This window comes from Hordeum vulgare, chromosome 2H, assembly GCF_904849725.1.
Source record: "Hordeum vulgare subsp. vulgare chromosome 2H, MorexV3_pseudomolecules_assembly, whole genome shotgun sequence".
NCBI lineage: Eukaryota > Viridiplantae > Streptophyta > Magnoliopsida > Poales > Poaceae > Hordeum > Hordeum vulgare.
Window position 1 is genome coordinate 223,720,851 of NC_058519.1, and position 20,696 is coordinate 223,741,546.

Sequence of the window (20,696 nt, forward strand, 5' to 3'; positions counted from 1 at the left end):
CTATGTTACCGCTTGCTTAACCATGTGTTAGTGTTTCTAGTTGCAGGTGCATTTGCTTCCATGTGATAACATGGGTTCCTTGTTATATCACCCTATATTAATGCTATTTGATTTAATGCACCTATATACTTGGTAAAAGGTGGAAGGCTCAGCCTTACTAGCGTGGTGTTTCGTTCCACCTTTGTCGCCTTAGTTTTGGCTACCGGTGTTATGTTCCATAAATGTGCTCTCCTAACATGCTTGGGGTTGTTATGAGGACCCCTTAGATTCTCGTTTTAGGATAAACCTCGTCTGGCAAGGCCCAACATTGGTACTATATTTGTCCAACTTAATAATTCTGTTAATACTAAGAAACATAGGGCATCATGAACCCGAGGAGTAATTCAACATAATACAGGGAGGGTCAGTGCTCATGGTGCTGGTCCAATACAGAGCCATTTGCGGGGCCAACTCGGGGCAACTCGGGTGATGTCTATCACGCCACCATACGCTGTGCTTATTGATCGTGTCCTCAGAACGAGATACGCGGCTCCTATCGGGATTGTCGACACGCCGGGCGGCCTTGCTGGACTTGTTTTACCTTTCTCGAGCGTCTTGTGCGAGGGATTCCGATGATGCTTTGGGTTATATTGAGATTGAGGTTTTCCAATAGGAACCCGAGGAGATCACGGGTTTCCCTGATTGAGGTCATTCCGTCGCAGCATGTGGTAGTTTTTGATGGACTAGTTGGAGCACCCCTGCATAGTTAAATCTTTCGAAAAGCCATGCCCGTGGTTATGTGGCAACGTGGAAACTTTGTTTAACATTCGGTTCTAGATAACTTGAAGTAAGCTTAATTAAAATATACCAACTTAGTGCATAACCGTGACTGTCTCTTTCGTGAGCTCCTTCTCCGATCGAGGACACGGTGGGGTTATGTCTGACGTAAGTAGGTCTTTAGGATCATTCATTGATCATCAGCAGTTCACGTCTGTTATGCGTAGATCATTCCCCTCTTTATTCTTGTACTCATAAGTTAGCCACCTCAAATAAATGCTTAGTCGCTTGCTGCAGCCTCACCACTTAACCATGCCTCGCCCATTAAGCTTTGCTAGTCTTGATACCTGTGGAAATTAGATTGTTGAGTCCCCTGTGTCTCACATATTACTACAACACCAGTTGCAGGTATAGGTAAAGGTTACTTTGGTGTGAGCGCGATGATTGTTCATTTGGAGTTTCTTCTTCTTCATCATCGATCTAGGATGGGTTCCAGGCCGGTAGCCTGGGATAGCAAGGATGGACGTTGTTATTTTCCCGTTTGTTTTTGTCCGTAGTCAGACCCTGCTCTTCTTCGTGATATTTATGTATTGTACTGATGTGACTCTGATGTAGCTTGTGGCGAGTGTAAGAAAATTTCATATACTCATCTTTTCAGTACATGTACTTGTAACGATATCCATTCTTGCGAAACAACGAGATGCGCTTCTATCCCTGTCGAGGTCCTTGTGCCAAGATAAGGATAGGGCCGCATCTTGGGCGTGACAAATTGGTATCAGAGCAGTACCGACCTAGGAGCTCCCTTGATTGATCGAACATAGTCGAGTCAAGTCTAGTGAAAAACTGATTTGAGTCTAGTTATATATCGGAGAGTAGGATTCTTTTTTTCTCCTTTTCTATGCTCTAGTGAGGAATCTTGACGTAATAATTTTAATTCTACTCCTCTTCTCACTTCAAAAACTTTAGGACACGCGGATATTTTTGGAATCTATATGATGTCGATGTGACGGAGTTCTGTCTTGGTGCCTCCTGTCTGACTTAATTTCTTCCGAGGAGTTGAGCTCCACGGGATTCTTGAGCACATCGCTATCATTCAGATTTCTTAGTATCTCATGACGAAGGATGTTCGAAATTGCTTCAATACTAGTAGTGGCAAGAGTAGTACGGCGTCCCTAGTACTGGTGCAGATAGATCCGGATGTATCGTCACACTTAGTATCGTTGTGATTACGAGTGTCTGAGATAGATGAGGTTCCGAGATTCTGGTTATGTGTTGACGGATGTGATACACTGGACGGGTTAGTATAGGAGTTGAGTGATATATTACTCCTTGTATCCGTGGACGAGATTGCATGACCAGAAATTTCGGGAGTTCTTAGGTGGGAATTCAAGTAGTTACTTATAGGACAATCTCCCAACAAATGCATGATGTGAGGTTGGGGTTCGACATCTAGTGGATTCATTTGTTCACGGTCGTTTTACAGCGGTTCTCGTTGTGTCTTAAAGAGTCCTTGTAGCTTGCTACAACTCGGGGATGCTTCGTATGTCGTGTGCACTGCCTTGTACATGATGGCTACTGTAGGATCAAGCCCGTGCGATCCTATCCACGAAACTATCGAGCGGAATCTCTGTCATGAATTTGTTCCGGCTTGTTTCGTAAGCCTCATCCTTTGTTTTTGTTATATGGTAATTCAACTTGCTTCAATGTCAAGTGGTGATTTCATATCTTTCCGGAGGTGTTCTCATATTTTTTATGGGAATGCTGATTATTTTGCTCAATCAAATTGTCTTTTCTATTCTTTTTATCCGGTGTGCTTATCTTCAAGTGAATTCAATCCTCTCCAATTATGCAAGATCGATCTCTCATTTCTTTCCGGAGTTCATCTCATCTGTTCCAAGTTGTCTTTGTTTTTCCCCGCCCTCCCGCCCTTTTCTTCAGTGATTCATTATCATCCAAGTAACTTTCTTTTCATTTTTGCTTCCGCTATCTTTTCCTTCTTATTCTATCCGGTGATTCATTGCAAAGATACCCAGGAGTTTCGAATTCATCATTCTTCATTCTTGTTTTCCTCTCCGGCGAATTCAATTCAAGTTCTCCGTGTTGATCATATCCTTTTCGTCCTTTAAATTATTTTCCAGTGTTGGAAATTCTTATTCTATCCTTTCTTCTTAGTAATCTCTCTGTTCTATCTGGAGTGTTGAAGATATCTCAGTAGGTTCTCGTTTTCAATCCTTTCAATTATTTCGAGGTTCCCAACCTCATCAAGTTTTTCTTTATAGCGGTGCAATATCTCTGCTTAGAAATCTTTTCAACGGTGGGTTCTTTGAGTGGGCCCATAACCCACATGTTCTTTTCTAGGATTTTCCTGCCTCTTCTAATCTTTTCTGGAGATCTCTAATTATTTTCAAGTGTGACGTAAGCTTGAATTCCATCAGTCATGTTCATTCTCCAAGATCTACTCAGATTTATTTTCATCATTGGTTCAACCTTTCAGATTCTTATTCCGGAGTGTCTTAGTTATTCTTGGTGGTGTTGTCCTCATCATTTTCAGCTTGGAAGACCGAAGGAGTGTTTTTCTCAACTCTTGGTCCATTCTCTTGAAGATTCATCATTTCAGCTTTGTGTTATCATCTTAAATTGTTCCCAATCATGAGAATCCCTTTCTTACTATCCGGTGCATTTCAGATTTGTTTCATTCTTGATCCTCCGAAGGTCATCATTTCAGAAGATTTCTTCATTCTTAACTTTTAGCTTTCATCCTCAAATTCTTCTCAATTGTTGTCTCTTCGTTCGTCTCTTAGATATTCCGGTACCTTGTTAAAGTTTTCTATTAGGCGGCTGAAGATCTCTTCATTCTCATGTATCTCCATCCATTCTGTTATCCCCATTCATTTCAATTCTTACAGGTGTCTCCTTCAAGACTTCATCAAGTTTGTGCTCATATCTCTCTCTATCCCCAATCTTTTCACAAGAATAAGTGGTATGCTAAATCTATTACTTGCATCAATTTAACTTGAAGAAGGATAAACATAACATAATTCTTACTCTTGTTTCATAGTGATTTCAATTCTACTCCCAGAGTGGATCATGATATCAATTATTTTCCCAACTGCTCCATCTTTTCTTTTCCTTATTCTTTGAGGTGGTGTTATACGTTCTTGTTTGTGGAGGAGTCTCGAAGAGAAGTTGCTTCAAGAATTAAATATGTAAACCCACCAATCCTTTGATCATGAGATATTTTGACCCATGGTTTCTCCATTGAGCTATCTTGGTTTCGATTCACCTCAAGCTTTTTCTATGGATTTTTACTATTATGCTGATTATTGTTGATCCAAGTTCTCAATATATCCTCTTGGTGTAAGAAGTTTGTCTTCCTTGTTGCATCCAATGAATCCTTGTTCCTGTTAGTGGCCGGTTGTCACCTCATTATTTTGAAACGGTTTCCATAAGCCCACAACAAGCTTGTTCTTTCGTTGTTGATTTCCAACAACTCCGTTCAATTCTTCTTGTTCGGGGACACTTCAATTCATTTGTGATAGTAGTTGTCATTTTCTTCTTCATTCTTTGTTCTCAATGATCTAGTTCTTTTCTCTTGTTCCAGATTTGTGGTGATATTGCTCTCTCCAATCTATCATGTTGATCTATCAAGTTCATGTTCTCTCCTTGCTCGTTCAATTTATTTAGTTGGTTGTGAATCTTGTCAAGATATTTCCATCTTATAAAATTTTGCCCTCTTTTCCTATCGAAGTGCTGCCAAAATTTTCTGTGAATTCTTGTGTGTTTCTCTTACCATTCTTCATCTTTTTGCAACCTTCAAGAATCGTTGGTTTCACTCGTTGTCAAAGAAGCAATTAAGTTCTACCTCTTGCTCTTTCTCTTCCTCTTCCCCTTTCATTCTTGGATCACGGGTCAAAATCCTCTTGTAGTGTAGGAGAGTTGTGACATCCTGAGACCGACTCCCCAGATGATTCCCCTTTTATTCCGTTCTCGTCGTGTGGTTCGTTTGTCTGTCGCATTCATCATCGCATCATGCGCATCATCTCCATTGCATCGGCACTCCGTTGTCGCCAGTTTTCAAAACTTGCATCCGTTATTAGTTGACGGTTCTCTCCGTTCTCGTCATTGCCTTTTTTGATCCCAACCACACTCGCACGCGCCCGCGGCATCGTCAAAACCTTGTTTTTAAAAGTGTGTATAAAATATTCTCGGATTGAGTTGAAACTTGGCGAGAGGTCTTATTTATTTGCACGTAGGCCGCCTGCCAATTTTCGTCGCAATCGGAGCCCCTCTGGTACCTGGACGGTCGATCGTAGCGGCACCGTCTTCGGTTTATCGTCGGATGTTTTTTTCTGTTTTAAAAACTTGTTGTCGGGTCGCTTGTTTCCCCTCTCACCTCTGCCTAGCCACTCTACACAGCCACTTAGTCCGTCCTCGCGTTCGAGACCGTCCGATTTAGATCGCGCGGTTGAAACCGGGGTGAAACTGCTAACCCTAGCCCCCCTTTCCTATTTAAGCCACTCCCACGTGCCCAAAACAACCTCCTCCCACCTCTACCTCGATTTCCATGCCCCACCAACCCTAGCCGCCACGCACAGCCAGCCAGCCACCTCCAGCCGTCGCGGCTCGCCCAGGCCCGCGCGGGGCCTGCGAAGCCTGTCCGCCTCCTTGCTCCAGATCGGGAGAGGAGCTCCCGATCCAGAGCCTCCCGAGCTCCCTGCTCTGCCTCTCGTTGCCGGGATGCCGCGCCCCTCCGGCGAGCCACCGCCGCCAGGCCCGGAGCAAGCCGGAGCGCCTACTCCCTCTCCCTTCTTCTCCCTCTCTTCTTCTTCCCCTCACCCATCTCTATTCTCTCCCTCCCGCATGTCATCCCTACCATGGATGTGCACGAGGAGATAGCCGCCTCACCTCGAGATAGCCAGGAACGGACAGATCCATGAAGCCCCGCCCCAGATCCGGCATCCCCGCTCTGGATCGCCATGCCGGATGTGCTACCGATGGCGCTGACCTGCTGCAGCCGCCATGGCCGACCTGGTGTTTCTCAGGTTTAGTTGTAACCTTGCGATTCGGTTTTGTTTAGGTTGAGATTCAGCATGGTCATTTATTCATCTAGCATGGGAATCCCTTTCTACCACAAATCCATCGTAGCCCAGCTGGTCACGACGTTGAACCTCCACCCACGAGACTAGGGATCAAATCCCAGTCGGCCCTATTTTGGGTTTTGTTTTGAGTTATTTCTAGTGCCTTTAGCGGGAGCATGTGTACATTTTGTGTTATATCCTCCTTGCATCATTGGACCATTGCTAGCCCAGCTGGTTAGCCTATAGGCTTGCTACCGTGGGGGTCCTGGGATCGATCCCAATAAACCCCATTTTTTTAAGTCGTGTGAATTTATTTATTTCAGGAAAATGCATGATTTTCAAACGCCCGTAGATAATTAACCGTGCGCCGGATCAGAATAATTTATATATGGAACTTGACTAGAATTCCGCATAGATTAATATTTTCCAACTCTCATGCATAACTAGAACTTTTTAGTGTGCTGTTTGCATCGGTTTGCATGTCAACATGTTGAAAGTGGTTTAGGTCGTAGTTATTTAACCGTAGCTCCGTTAGAGATGAGCCATATATGTAAATGGACCAGAACGACAAGTAGAATCACGTGAACCACTTTTTGTCGTTTAACAAACATAAAATATGATTAGGATAAATCCAGACAGAATTAGAATTTAAGGAGTGGGGTCATTTCGGAGATGCTATGTGTCGTTTCCGACCTCATTTAAAATGCCTAGATAGGTAGTTTAATTTGTGATTCACCCCTTGTCATGTTAACAACATTTTAATATTGCCGTGTTAATAAATGGAGTGAACTAAATAATTAAACATGGAGTTTCGTCAATATGCAACGAGTTGCATATTGAGCTTCACTTAATGTGTAGTGGTTGCGTGATGTGATTTGCCATGCCATGCCTGCATATTTGAAACTGGTCATGCATCATATGTGAACTGCATCATGTTGTGCATGTGTCATGGTGATTATCATGTGTTGATTCTTGTTTCCGGTTTGCTTCGTCTCGATAAAGTTCCGCAAGCGTGTCAGAATGTGAGGACCCATTCGACTGCGTCGGTTCGTCTGCTTCACGGAGTCGTTCTTCTTCCAAGCTGGATCCCAGGCAAGACGATCATTTCCCTAGATATCATTACTATCATTGCCATGCTAGTTGTTTCGTCTACCGTTATGTCTAGTTGTCTACCACCTGTTAAATATCAGCCTCCCGACATTGCCATGAAAACCTTCAACCTGATCACAACCTAGCAAACCACTGATTGGCTATGTTACCTCTTTCTTAACCATGTGTTAGCATTGCTAGTTGCAGATGCAGTTGCTTCCATGTGATAACATGGGTTCCTTGTTATATCACCCTATATTAATGTTATTTAATTTAGTGCACCTGTATACTTGGTAAAAGGTGGAAGGCTCGACCTTTCTATCCTGGTATTTTGTTCCACCTTTCTCGCCTTAGTTTTGGCTACCAGTGTTATGTTCCATAAATGAGCACTCCTATCATGCTTGGGGTTGTTATGGGGACCCCCTAGATTCTCGTTTTAGGATAAACCTCGTCTGGCAAGGCCCAACATTGGTACTATATTTTCCCAACATAATAATTCTGTTAATACTGAAAATATAGGGCGTCATGAACCCGAGGAGTAATTCAACATAACACAGGGAGGGCCAGTGCTGATGATGTCGGTCCAAAACAGAGACGTTTGCGGGGCCAACCCGAGGCAACTCGGGTGATGTCTATCAGGCCACCGTACGCTGTGCTTATCCGTCGTGTCCTGAGAATGAGATATGCGGCTCCTATCAGGATTGTCGACACGACGGGCGGCCTTGCTGGACTTGTTTTACCTTTCTCGAGCGTCTTGTGCGAGGGATTCTGAGGATGCTTTGGGTTATCTCGAGGTTGAAGTTTTCCAATAGGAACCCGAGGAGATCACGGGTTTCCCTGATTGAGGTCATTCCGTCGTAGCTTGTGGTAGTTTGTGATGGAATAGTTGGAGCACCCGTGCAAGGTTAAATCTTTCGGAAAGCCGTGCCCGCGGTTATGTGGCAACATGCAAACTTTGTTTAACATTCGGTTCTAGATAACTTGAAGTAAGCTTAATTAAAATATACCAACTAAGTGCGTAACCGTGATTGTCTCTTTCGTGAGCTCCTTCTCCGATCGAGGACACTGTGGGGTTATGTCCGACGTAAGTAGGTGTTCATGATCATTCGTTGATCATCAGTAGTTCACGTCCGCTATGCGTAGATCATCCCCCTCTTTATTCTTGTACTCGTAAGTTAGCCACCTCAAATAAAAGCTTAGCCGCTTGTTGCAGCCTCACCACTTAAGCTTTGCTAGCCTTGATACCTGTGGAAATTAGATTGTTGCGTCCCATGTGGCTCACAGGTTACTACAACACCAGTTGCAGGTACATGTAAAGGTTACTTTGATGTGAGCGTGATGATTGTTCATTTGGAGTTTCTTCTTCTTCATCATCTATCTAGGATGGGTTCCAGGCCGGCAGTCTGGGATAGCAAGGATGGACGTCGTTCTTTCCTCGTTTGTTTTCGTCCGTAGTCGGACCCTGCTCTTCTTCGTGATATTTATGTATTGTACTGATGTGACTCTGATGTAGCTTGTGGCGAGTGTAAGCCAATTTCATATACTCATATTTTCAGTACATGAACTTGTAACGATATCCATTCTTGCGAAACGACGAGATGCGCTTCTATCCCTGTCGAGGCCCTCGTGCCAAAATAAGGATAGGACCGCATCTTGGGCGTGATAGAGGGGGTTGTCTTTAGAGAAGATGACGGCTTGTGTGATTTGTTGGAGTAGAATTGACATCCTTCACAACGGTCTACAAGCTCCTTGCCCATTTCACCTGCACGTGGCCAAAAGAATCCAACTCGGAATGCTTTAGCAATGATAGCTCTGGAGGTTGCATGATGACCACAGGTTCTCGAGTGAATTTCCTTCAAAATCAGTCGGCCTTCCTCAGGGGAAATGCACTGCTGAGCTACGCCAGACACACTTTCCTTATAGAGCTGATCTCCCATGACCGTGAAAGCTTTTGATCTGTGGACAATCTGTCTAGCTTCGTCTTCATCTTCGGGTAGTTCTTGCCTCAGGATATATGCAATATACGGCACTGTCCAATCGGGAGTAGATACGTCTCAAATGTATCTATAATTTTTGATGATTTCACGTTGTTATCTTGCCTTCTTTGTATGTTTTATATACCTTTTTATATCTTTTTGGGACTAAATTATTAATTCAGTGCCAAGTGCGAGTTCCTGTTTTTTCCGTGTTTTTGACTCTTTTCAGATCTGATTTTGGAACGGAGTCCAAACGGAAGAAAAATCCCGAAATAATTTTTTCCCGAACGAAAGAAGTCGAGGGGGCTTTTGGGCCAAGCCAGGTGGGCTCCAGGGAGCCCACAAGCCCCCACTCCGCCACCAGGCGGAGGCGGCGGTGGGCAAGCTTGTGGCCTCCCTGGCCGCCCCCTGACCTAGGTCTTTGGCCTATAAATTCCCAAATATTCCGCAAAAAATCAGGGGATCCTCGAAAATACTTTTCCGCCGCCGCAAGCTTCCATTTCCGCGAGATCTCATCTGGAGACCCTTCTCAGCACCCTGCCGGAGGGGACTTTGGAGTTGGAGGGCTTCTTCATCATCATCATCGCCCCTCCAATGACTCATGAGTAATTCACTTCAGACCTACGGGTCCGTAGTTAGTAGCTAGATGGCTTCTTCTCTCTCTTGGATCTTCAATACAAAGTTCTCCATGATCTTCATGGAGATCTATCCGATGTAATCTTCTTTGGCGGTGTGTTTGTCGAGATCTGATGAATTGTGGACTTGTGCTCAGATTATCTATGATATATATTTGAGTCTTTACTGATTTCTTATATGCATGATTTGATATCCTTGTAAGTCTCTCTGAGTCTTGGGTTTTGTTTGGCCAACTAGATCTATGATTCTTGCAATGGGAGAAGTGCTTGGTTTTAGGTTCTGCCATGTGGTGACCTTTCCCAGTGACAGTAGGGGCAGCAAGGCACACATCAAGCAGTTGCCATCAAGGGTAAAAAGATGGGGTTTTTATCATTGGTTTGAGATTATCCCTCTACATCATGTCATCTTGCTTAAGGCGTTACTCTGTTCTTATGGACTAAATACACTAGATGCATGCTGGATAGCGGTCGACGTGTGGAGTAATAGTAGTAGATGCAGAAAGTATCGGTCTACTTGTTTCGGACGTGATGCCTATAGATATAATCATTGCCGTAGATGACATCACGACTTTGCACGGTTCTATCAATTGCTCGACAGTAATTTGTCCACCCACCGTCTATTTGCTTTCATGAGAGAAGCCACTAGTAAACACTACGGCCCCCGGGTCTATTCACACCTATCGTTTCCACTCTCGCTTTTACTTTGCTTTGTTACTTTGTTGCTTTCAGTTCTCACTTGGCGAACAATCTATAAGGGATTGACAACCCCTTCATAGCGTTGGGTGCAAGCTTTTGTGTTTGTGCAGGATCTTGAGATACTCCTCCACCGGATTCATACCTTGGTTCTCAAACTGAGGGAAATACTTACCTCCGTTGTGCTACATCATCCTCTCCGCTTCGAGGGAACACCAATGCAGAAGGATTCCTGGTGTCGTCAACGTGCCCATTTCTGGCGCCACTGGAAGGTCTTTTGTGCAGTAGCATAACGGACATCAGGAGTGACTACTCGAATCTCCATGATCAGATCGACAACTTCTGGGATTTCAACTTCAGTCGGATCAACTGCACTTGTAGGCCGGGGAGGTTTTTTAGTGAATGGATCTTCTAGGACCGAAGGGGTGTGTATGTGCTCCAAACAAACATCACTGGGCACAATTTTCCGAGTGGATCTGATTTTTGCCAATTAATCAGCAACTTGATTCTTCAATCGAGGAACGCGATGAAGTTCCATACCTTCAAATCTTTTCTCAAGCTTTCTTACTGCGTTGCAATATCCAGTCATGGAAGGGTTTCTCACATCCCACTCTTTCATTACTTGATTAACCACTAGATCCGAGTCCCCCTATACCATCAAGCGTCGGACGCCGAGTGAGATGGCCATACGCAACCTGTAAAGGAGGGTTTCGTACTCTGCCTCATTGTTAGAGGAATCAAAGTGAATCTAGAATACATAACTGAGCTTGTCACACTTCGGGGATATAAGGACTATGCCTGCACTAGAACCACTGAGCATCTTCGAGCCGTCGAAGAACATAGTCCAGTGTGCCGAGTGAGTAGGGGCTGGTTGTTGTTCGTCCACCCATTCAGCCATGAAATCTGCCAGAGCTTGAGATTTGATGGCTTTCTTGGCTTCGAACTTTATGTCACAATATAATAGCTCCATTTCCCATTTCGCCACTCGACCCGATGCATCCCGATTGTGAAGGATTTCTGATAATGGGGCATCGTTGACCACAAACACCGAGTGATCTTGAAAATAATGAGCTACCTTCTTTGCAGTCATGTAAATCCCATAAAGAAGCTTCTGATAGTGGGGATATCTCTGCTTAGAAGGAGTCAATACCTCAGAAACATAATATACTGGGCGCTGAATCTTGTAAGTCTTGCCTTCCTCCTCTCGCTCGACTGTCAGGACTGTGCTGACAACTTGATTTGTAGCCGCTATGTATAAGAGGAGTGGCTCTTTGCTGTATGGAGCAGCAAGGACCGGCTGGGTGGATAGCAGAGTCTTTAACTCGACGAATGCAACTTCTGCTTCGGGAGTCCACTCGAAGGTATCTGACTTCTTCATGAGTCGGTACAATTGTAAGGCTTTCTCTCCGAGTCGAGATATGAATCTCCTTAATGCTGCTAAAGATCATGTAAGCTTCTGGATGTCGTGCACTCACGCAGGGCTTTTCGTTCGGACGATTGCCCCAATCTTTTCAGGGTTGACATCGATTCCTCGTTCGGAAACGAGAAAACCGAGTAACTTGCCGTTGGGGACTCCGAATGTGCACTTGGATGGGTTGAGCTTGATGCCGTACCTTCAAAGGTTGGCGAACGTTTCAGCCAAGTCAGTGAGCGGGTCAGGGCCTTTGCATGACTTGACTACGATATCGTCCATGTATGCCTCCACGTTCCGACTGATCTGGTCGAGGAGGCATTTCTGAATCATGCGCATAAAAGTGGCTCCTGCATTTTTGAGACTGAATGGCATAGTGATGTAGGAGAAGCACCCAAACGGGGTGATTAAGGTTGTTTTTATTTCAACTGGGCCATACAGACGGATCTGGTGGTACCCAGAGTAAGCATCTAAAAAAGACAATCGCTCACATCCCGCAGTCGAATCGACAATCTGATCTATGTGTGGGGGTGGGAAATGGTCTTTCGGGCAGACCCGATTGATATGCTTGAAGTCGATGCACATTCGAAGTGACTTGTACTTCTTAGGCACCATGATAACATTCGCGAGCCACTCGGGGTGGTACACCTCGCGAGTGAACTTGGCCTCTAGGAGCTTAGCCACTTCCTCGCTGATTGTTTTCCTTTTCTGTGTGGCAGACCGACGCACAGGTCAATCTTTGGAGTCGACCCTCAGTCGGTGCTCAGCCAGTTCCCTGGGTACACCAGGCATGTCAGCGCGCTTCCATGCAAAGGTGTCCCAGTTCTCATGGAGGAACTGGATGAGCTCGGCTTCCTATTTAGGGTCAAGAGTTGCTGACATGTTGGTTGGGGCAGAAGTGGGATCCATCGGGTGGATGTTGACCTTCTTGATTTCGCCTGCCGACTGGAATGCGGACTCGGAAGCTAGCTTCTTCGAGCGCATCAGTTCGGCAAGATCTGCTGTTTCTCGGTACTTATCGAGCTCGGACATTGCCATCTGCTGGTCGGCGATCTTGGAGCCCTGCTGCAAACATTCTTTTGCTCTCTGCCGATCGCCAGTGATGTTGATGACTACCTTCGGTCCTGGCATCTTCATCTTCAAATAAACATAACATGGTCGGGCCATGAAACGTACATATGTTGGACGACCAAGTATGTCCTGGTAGGCACTCTAGAAGTCCACCACCTCAAACGTGAGTTTCTCTTTGCGGAAGTTCTTGTCAGAGCCGAAAACGACATCTAACACGATCTGGCCAAGTGACTTGGCCTTCTTCCCTGGGATCACTCCGTGAAACTGCATATTGCTATCGCTGAGCTTGGACATTGGAATACCCATCCCCTTGAGAGTGTCGACGTACATGATGTTCAAACCACTCCCTCCATCCATCAATACCTTGCGGAGTCAAACTCCTTCTACCACCGGGTCGACAACAAGAGCCTCACGTCCCGGAGTGGGGACATGGGTCGGGTGATCTGAGTGGTCGAAGGTGATGGCTGTCTGCGACCACTTGAGATACTTTGGAGCGGACGGAGCCACCATGTTTACTTCTCGGTTGACCACTTTCAGTCGACTCTTGCTTTCGACATTAGCAAAGATCATCAGAGTGGCATGGACCTTTGGAAAGGGGTCTTCTTGTTCTTCATCCTCTTTCTCTTGGTCTTTCTCACTCGACTGATCCTCTCCGAATTTCTGGATCAATAGCCTGCACTGTCGACTGGTATGTTTAGGCCCTATGGTGTTGCCTTCTTCATCTATCTTCGTGTGGATTGCACACGGCTGATCAAGGATATCTGGTCCCGACTATTTCTTGAATTTATTGGGGGGGGGGGGGGGGGGTTGGCTCTTGGCCTTTCCCATGAACTTTCCCGCTCCCAGAGAGGCTGCCTCTGCCGGCGGTGTGCGCTCCACCTTCTGCTTCTGCTTCCGTATGGAATTGGCATTTCCGTCGACTACTTTTCCTTTGTCGCTGCGGAGGCGGTCTTCTTCTTCTCCATTGGCATAGCGGGTTGCTATCTCCATCATCTTGCTCATAGACACATCTCCAGTCCGGCCGAACTTCAAGTACAACTCTCGGTACCTCACGCCTGCTTTGAAAGCGCAGACTGCCTGATGCTCGGTGACGTTCTCCACCGTGTGGTGGAGAGTGGTCCAGCGCTGGATGAAATCGCGCAAAGACTCACTCAGCTTCTGGATACAATGTTGCAGCTCGGAAAGACCAGTAGGGTGTTTGCAGGTGCCCTCGAAGGTCTTGATGAACACTCGGGCCAAGTCTGCCCAGCAGTATATGCTTGATGGAGCTAGTTGATTCAGCCAAGCACGGGCCGAACCATCCAGCATCACGGGCAAGTGTTTCATTGCGACGTTGTCATTGCCGTCGCCGATCTAAACTGCCACTGGGTAATCATCTAACCATGTTTCTGGCTTGGATTCTCCAATGAACTTGCTTATTTGGGCCGCCAACCTGAAGTTTGGGGGAATATCAGCGGAGCGGATTGCTCGGCTGAAACACTCGGGGCCAGAGATAATAGAGCCACTTCCACTCAAACGATCACTGTCGTATCCGTCATGATGGGCTCGGCTTCTACCGACTCTCTTCTGAGTGAGATAGTCCCTTACATCACGCCTTTGGCCGCGGTCATCACCCACTGATCGCCTTTCGTTGTTGCGTCGGAGCGCGTACGAACCACTCCGCGGGGGAGAGCGTGAACGATGGCGATCCTTGCGATTGAATCGGGGGGAGCGGATTCCGCCCCTGGTCTCTGTGCTGATCTTCTCGGTGATCTCCTCCTCTGCGATGCTCGGGAGAGCCTGGTCTGTAAACCGATGAACTGTGTCTGCTCGGACGGAATTGTTGTGCAGTCTGTTATAAGACTCAGAAACAGCGGAATTCTACTGGTGTGCCGCCTACAATAGGGCACGGATCTGCTGCACCCCTCTGCCCGCTTCTGAATACAACGGCTGGATAGAGTGTGCAATCCTTGCGGCCGCAGCTAAGTTGAGGATAGGTGTGCGGAATACCTCGACGTTGTCAGGATTAGAACGCCGACCGGATGCTGGAGGGCGTGGATGATGACGCGCACCCGAAGTCTCTCCGGTATCCCACTTGTCCTTATTGGTCCTTGGCGGGCTCTTGTGTGAGCCGGCCATGGAGGGCGTGGATGATGACGCACCCAGCGCTGGAGCTGCGAGCGACCGGATTGCTTGTTGTGACGTGCGACGAGGAGCACAGTCAACGGCGAAGTCAAGGTTAGCAAAGAAGAACTCTGCATGAACTAGCGCGGAAGAACGTTGCTCCGCAAACTGGAAGCGCCTCGACATCGACAGGCGCCTCCCGAAGCCATGCTGAATCATCGGCGACGAAGACGACTGTGCCGAAGACGATCTCGTGACCCGGGCATAAATCACCGCCGGAAGACACGATGAAGGAGAAAAAACGCAAACTTGCCAGAAGTCGCCTAGACGCCTGCCCCACACTGGGCGCCAACTGTCGTGGGTATAATCCTGAAAGTAGATGTGTAGGGTACGAAAGTAGAGGGCAGGGTCCTAGCTACGGCAAGGTTGTATGAGTTCAGGCCCCTCTACGGTGGAGGTAACAGCCCTATGTCTCAGTGCTGTGGAGCTTTAGTGTCTAGTGGAATACAGATGTTACATAATGCGAACCCTTGTGCCAGAGGGGGTGGCTTATATAGAGTGCGCTGCCCCTCATAAGTGTCCAGCCTTCCAGGGTGCAATAAGTGAGATTGAATGCATATGTTACACGTAACGTATGCCATAAATGACATTAATTGTAGTAGTCTAACATTTGACCGTTAGCCTTGCTGGAATGGCTACTCGCCTTCTATGTCAACTGGCTTCTGGTCTTCACCGAGTGGAACCCAGTCGTCGAGTATAAAATAATCCTTCGAGTGGTTCTCTACCGAGTGGAGCAGTTGTCTTAATCCAGTCGGTAAGTATCTTGTGATCCTCAAGCTAATAATGAGGTGCCCTTGGGTAGGACTTATAGGTCAGGCCTATGACTCTACCCTAGGGCTATAACCCCATCAAAACCCTCGTTCGGTCTTCAACACAGAGAATGATGGTGAGAAACACCACCATGAATTATTGAGACACTCTAGAACAATGGATAAGGAAAGGTTGAGAAAACGACGAAAATGATTTTGAAGCAATCTTCCACAAGGAATATGACTAATTAAATTCATTCTTACATCATATTGGAAAGACCTTGAGGACATCTCTGGAAAGATTAGAAGATCCACGTAAGATCCTAGGAAAGACCTGTGGGTTATGGGGCCACTAAAGCAAAATACCATTGAAACAATTGCTTAGGAAGAGAGATTGCAATGGTACAAATTAAATTTGAAAGGATTGAATGAAAACATTAATCTTCTGAGATATCTTCACTACTTCGGATAGAATAGAGAGGGACGAAAACCAAGAGAGGTTTGGATGAAAATTTGTAAGATGGAAAAGCATTTGGATGAAAATTATATGATGAAGCTCAAAATCTTTAATTGAATCCACTGGATAAGAACATGGAGACAAAGAAATGATGAACTTAACACCTAAGCATCTTCACGATGAATCACCCGATACAACACGAAAGAGAAGATAACAGAAGCATTAATTAAAGGAAAGGCACTTGGATGATACTTAATCATTGAAGAAAAAGGGCGGGAGGGTGGGGAAAAACAAAGACAACTTGGGATAGATGAGATGAACTCCGGAAAGAAATAAGAGGGTTGAGCATGCAAATATTGGAGAAGACTGAATTAACGTGAAGAGAAGCACACCGGATGGAAAGAGTTTCATGACAACTACGGTTGGTCCAACGGATTAGTGTTCCCATACAAGTATGAGAACACCGCTTACGAAAGATATGAAATCATCACTTGACATCGAAGCAAGTCGAATTACCATACTCCAACATGACAAAGGATGAGGCTTGCAAATTAAGCTAGAAACAAATACAAAACCCGTTATGCATTTGTTGGAAGGATAATCCCACGTAACTACTTGAATTCCCACCTAAGAACTCCCGAAATTTTTCTGGTTATGCAATCAGGTCCAACGGATACATGGAGTAATTATTGAATAAATCAGTCAACTCCTAGCAATAATACTACCCGTCCAGTGTATCACATCGATCAACACATAACCAAAGGTCTCGGAAAATCATCTACCTCAGACCCTCGTAATCACTATGATACCAATTATGGTAGTACATCTGGAAGCTCTCCCGAGTATTGGGTGACACCAAACTCATCTCGCCACAAATAGTATTGAAGCAATTTCAAACATCCACCGTCTTGAGGTACTTAGGAAACTTAACGATAACGATGTGTCAAGAATCCCCTGGAGCTCTACTCCTCGGAAACAGGAGGCACCAAGTATAGAATACGGCCACATCATCATCGTAGAGATTCCAAAATACCTGCGTGATCCTAAAAAAATTGTGTGATAAGAGTAGTAGAATTAAAATTCGTAGGTCAAGATTCCTCACGAGAGCACAGAAGAGGAGCAAAAGGAATCCTACTCTCTGATATATAACTAGACACAAAGTAGTTTTTCGCTAGACTCGACTCGGCCAAGTTCGAGCAATAAAGGGGGCTCCTAGGCCGATACTACTCCGATACCAACTTGTCACGCCCAAGATGCGATCCTATCCTTGTTTTTGCACGAGGGCCTTGACAGGGATAGAAGCGCATCTCGTCACTTTGTAAGAACGGATATCGTTACAAGTACATGTAAAGAAGAGATGAGTATATGGAGTTGGCTTACACTCGCGACAAGCTAATCATTATACTCTCAATACAAACATACATTCAAGCACCATTCAGAAGAGCAGGGTCCGACTATGAATGAACTCAAACGAATAATAGACGTCCATCCTTGCTATCACAGGCTGCTGACCTCGAACCCATCCTATGATCGATGAACAAGAAAAAGAAGAAACTCCAAATAGAACAATCATCGCGCTCACGTCAAATATCGCTTTATCTGTACCTGCAACTATTGTTGTAGTAATCTATGAGCCACAGGGATTCGGCAATCTCATTTCCAAAGGTATCAAGACTAGCAAAGCTTAATGGGTGAGGTATGGCTAAGTGGTGAGGCTGCATCAAGCACTCAGCATTTATTTGAGTGGCTAACTTACGGTACAAGAATAAGAGGTGGTGCTCTACGCATAAACGTACGTGAACTAACAATGATCAAGAAGTGATCCCGAACACCTACTTACGAGTCATGCATAACCCCATCCTGTCCTCTCTCGGATACAGAGCTCACAAGAAGAGACAGTCATGGTTACGCACACATTTGGCATATTTTAATTAAGTTTACTTCAAGTTTGCTATGGAAGGGTGTTAAACAAAGTTTCCAAGTTGCCACATAACCGTGAGCACGGCTCTCACGAAGATTTAACCCTACAGGGGTGCTCCAACTCATCCATCACAAACTAGCCACAAGTTGCATTGAAAACCTCAACCACGGAAAACCCGTAGTCTCCTCAAAATCCCGATGGAAAAGCTCAACCTCGAGATAGCCCAAAGTATCCTTGGAATCGCGGTGCACAAGATATTTCATAATGGGTAAAACAAATCTAGCAAGGCTGCTGATACGTCCATTTTGCATCATGTTTTCATGTTGATATTTATCGCTTCTTTGGCTGTTATTTCACTTCACGGTACTATTCTTATGCCTTTTCTCTCTTATTTTGCAAGGTTTACATGAAGAGGGAGAATACCGGCAACTGGAATTCTGGCCTCTCAGTGGAGCTAAGTTGAGATACCTATTCTACGCAACTCCAAACGCCGTGAAAATCAATGGGGATTTTTTTCCCGATTTATCAAAAATACTAGGCCAAAGAAGTGCCAGAGGGGCACCAGGGGGTGCCCACAAGCCTGCACGGTGCGGCCACCCCCCAGGCCGCGCCATGGGGGCTTGTGGGCAGCCCACTGGCCCACTGGCCCCCCTCTTTTGCTATATGGAGGGTTTCGTCCAGGAAAAAATCACAGAGGAGCTTTTTCGTGGTTTCGCCGCCACCACGAGGAGGAACTTGAGCAGAACCAATCTAGAGCTACGGCAGGACGATCCTGCCAGGGAAACTTCCCTCACGGAGGGGGAAATCGTCGCCATTGTCATCACCAACACTCCTCTCATCGGAGGGGACTCGTCACCATCAACATCTTCATCAGCACCATCTCATCTCCAAACCCTAGTTCATCTCTTGTAACCAATCTCCGTCTCGCGACTCTGATTGGTACGTGTAAGGTTGCTAGTAGTGTTGATTACTCTTTGTAGTTGATGCTAGTTGGATTACTTGGTGGAAGAGTTTATGTTCAGATCCTTGATGCTATTCATTACCCCTCTGGTCATGAATATGATTATGCATTGTGAGTAGTTACTTTTGTTCCTGAGGACATGGGATAAGTCATGCTAATAGTAGTCATGTGAATTTGGTATTCGTTCGGTATTTTGATATGTTGTATGTTGTTTTTCCTCTAGTGGTGTGATACGTCTCAAACGTATCTATAATTTTTGATGGTTTCATGTTGTTATCTTGTCATCTTTGGATGTTTTATGTATCTTTTATATCTTTTTTGGGACTAACTTATTAATTCAGTGCCAAGTGCCAGTTCCTGTTTTTTCTGTGTTTTTGGCTCTTTTTAGATCTGATTTTGGAACAGGGTCCAAACGGAATAAAATCCCCGAAATGTTTTTTTCCCGAACAGAAGAAGATCAGGGGGCTTGTGGGCCAAGCCAGGAGGGCTACAGGGAGCCCACAAGCCCCCTCTCCGCCACCAGGGGGCGGCGGTGGGCAGGCTTGTGGCCTCCATGGCGCCCCCCTGACCTAGATCTTGCGCCTATACATTCCCTAAAAATCAGAAAAAAAAAATCAAGGGATCCACGAAAATACTTTTCCGCCGCCGCAAGCTTCCGTTTCCGCGAGATCTCATGTGGAGACCCTTCCGGTGCCCAGTCGGAGGGGACTTTGGAGTTGGGGGGCTTCTACATCAACATCATCGCCCCTCCAATGACTCGTGAGTAGTTCACTTCAGACCTACGGGTCCGTAGTTAGTAGCTAGATGGCTTCTTCTCTCTCTTGGATCTTCAATACAAAGTTCTCCATGATCTTCATGGAGATCTATCCGATGTAATCTTTTTTGGCGGTGTGTTTGTCGAGATCCCATGAATTGTGGATTTGTGATTAGATTATCTATGATATATATTTGAGTCTTTGCTGATTTCTTATATGCATGATTTGATATCCTTGTAAGTCTCTCTGAGTCTTGGGTTTTGTTTGGCCAACTAGATCTATGATTCTTGCAATGGGAGAAGTGCTTGGTTTAGGGTTCTTACCGTGTGGTGACCTTTCCCAGTGACAGTAGGGGCAGCAAGACACACATCGTGTAGTTGCCATCAAGGGTAAAAAGGTGGGCTCTGTCGTAGAGATGAGATTGTCCATCTACATCATGTCATCTTGCTTAAGGCGTTACTCTGTTCTTTTGGACTTAATACACTAGATGCATGCTGGATAGCGGTCGACGTGTGGAGTAATAGTAGTAGATGCAGAAAGTATCGGTCTACTTGTTTTGGACGTGATGCCTATATATATAATCATTGCCGTAGATGACATCACGACTTTGCACGATTCTATCAATTGCTCGACAGTAATTTGTCCACCCACCGTCTATTTGCTTTCATGAGAGAAGCCACTAGTAAACACTACGGCCCCCGGGTCTATTCACACCTATCGTTTCCACTCTCGCTTTTACTTTGCTTTGTTACTTTGTTGCTTTCAGTTCTCACTTGGCGAACAATCTATAAGGGATTGACAACCCTTCATAGCGTTGGGAGCAAGCTTTTTGTGTTTGTGCAGACTCTTGTGATACTCCTCCACTGGATCGATACCTTGGTTCTCAAACTGAGGGAAATACTTACCACCGCTGCGCTACATCACCCTTTCCGCTTCGAGGGAACACCAACCCAAGTCTCCAAGGCCAGGGAGGAAATCCTT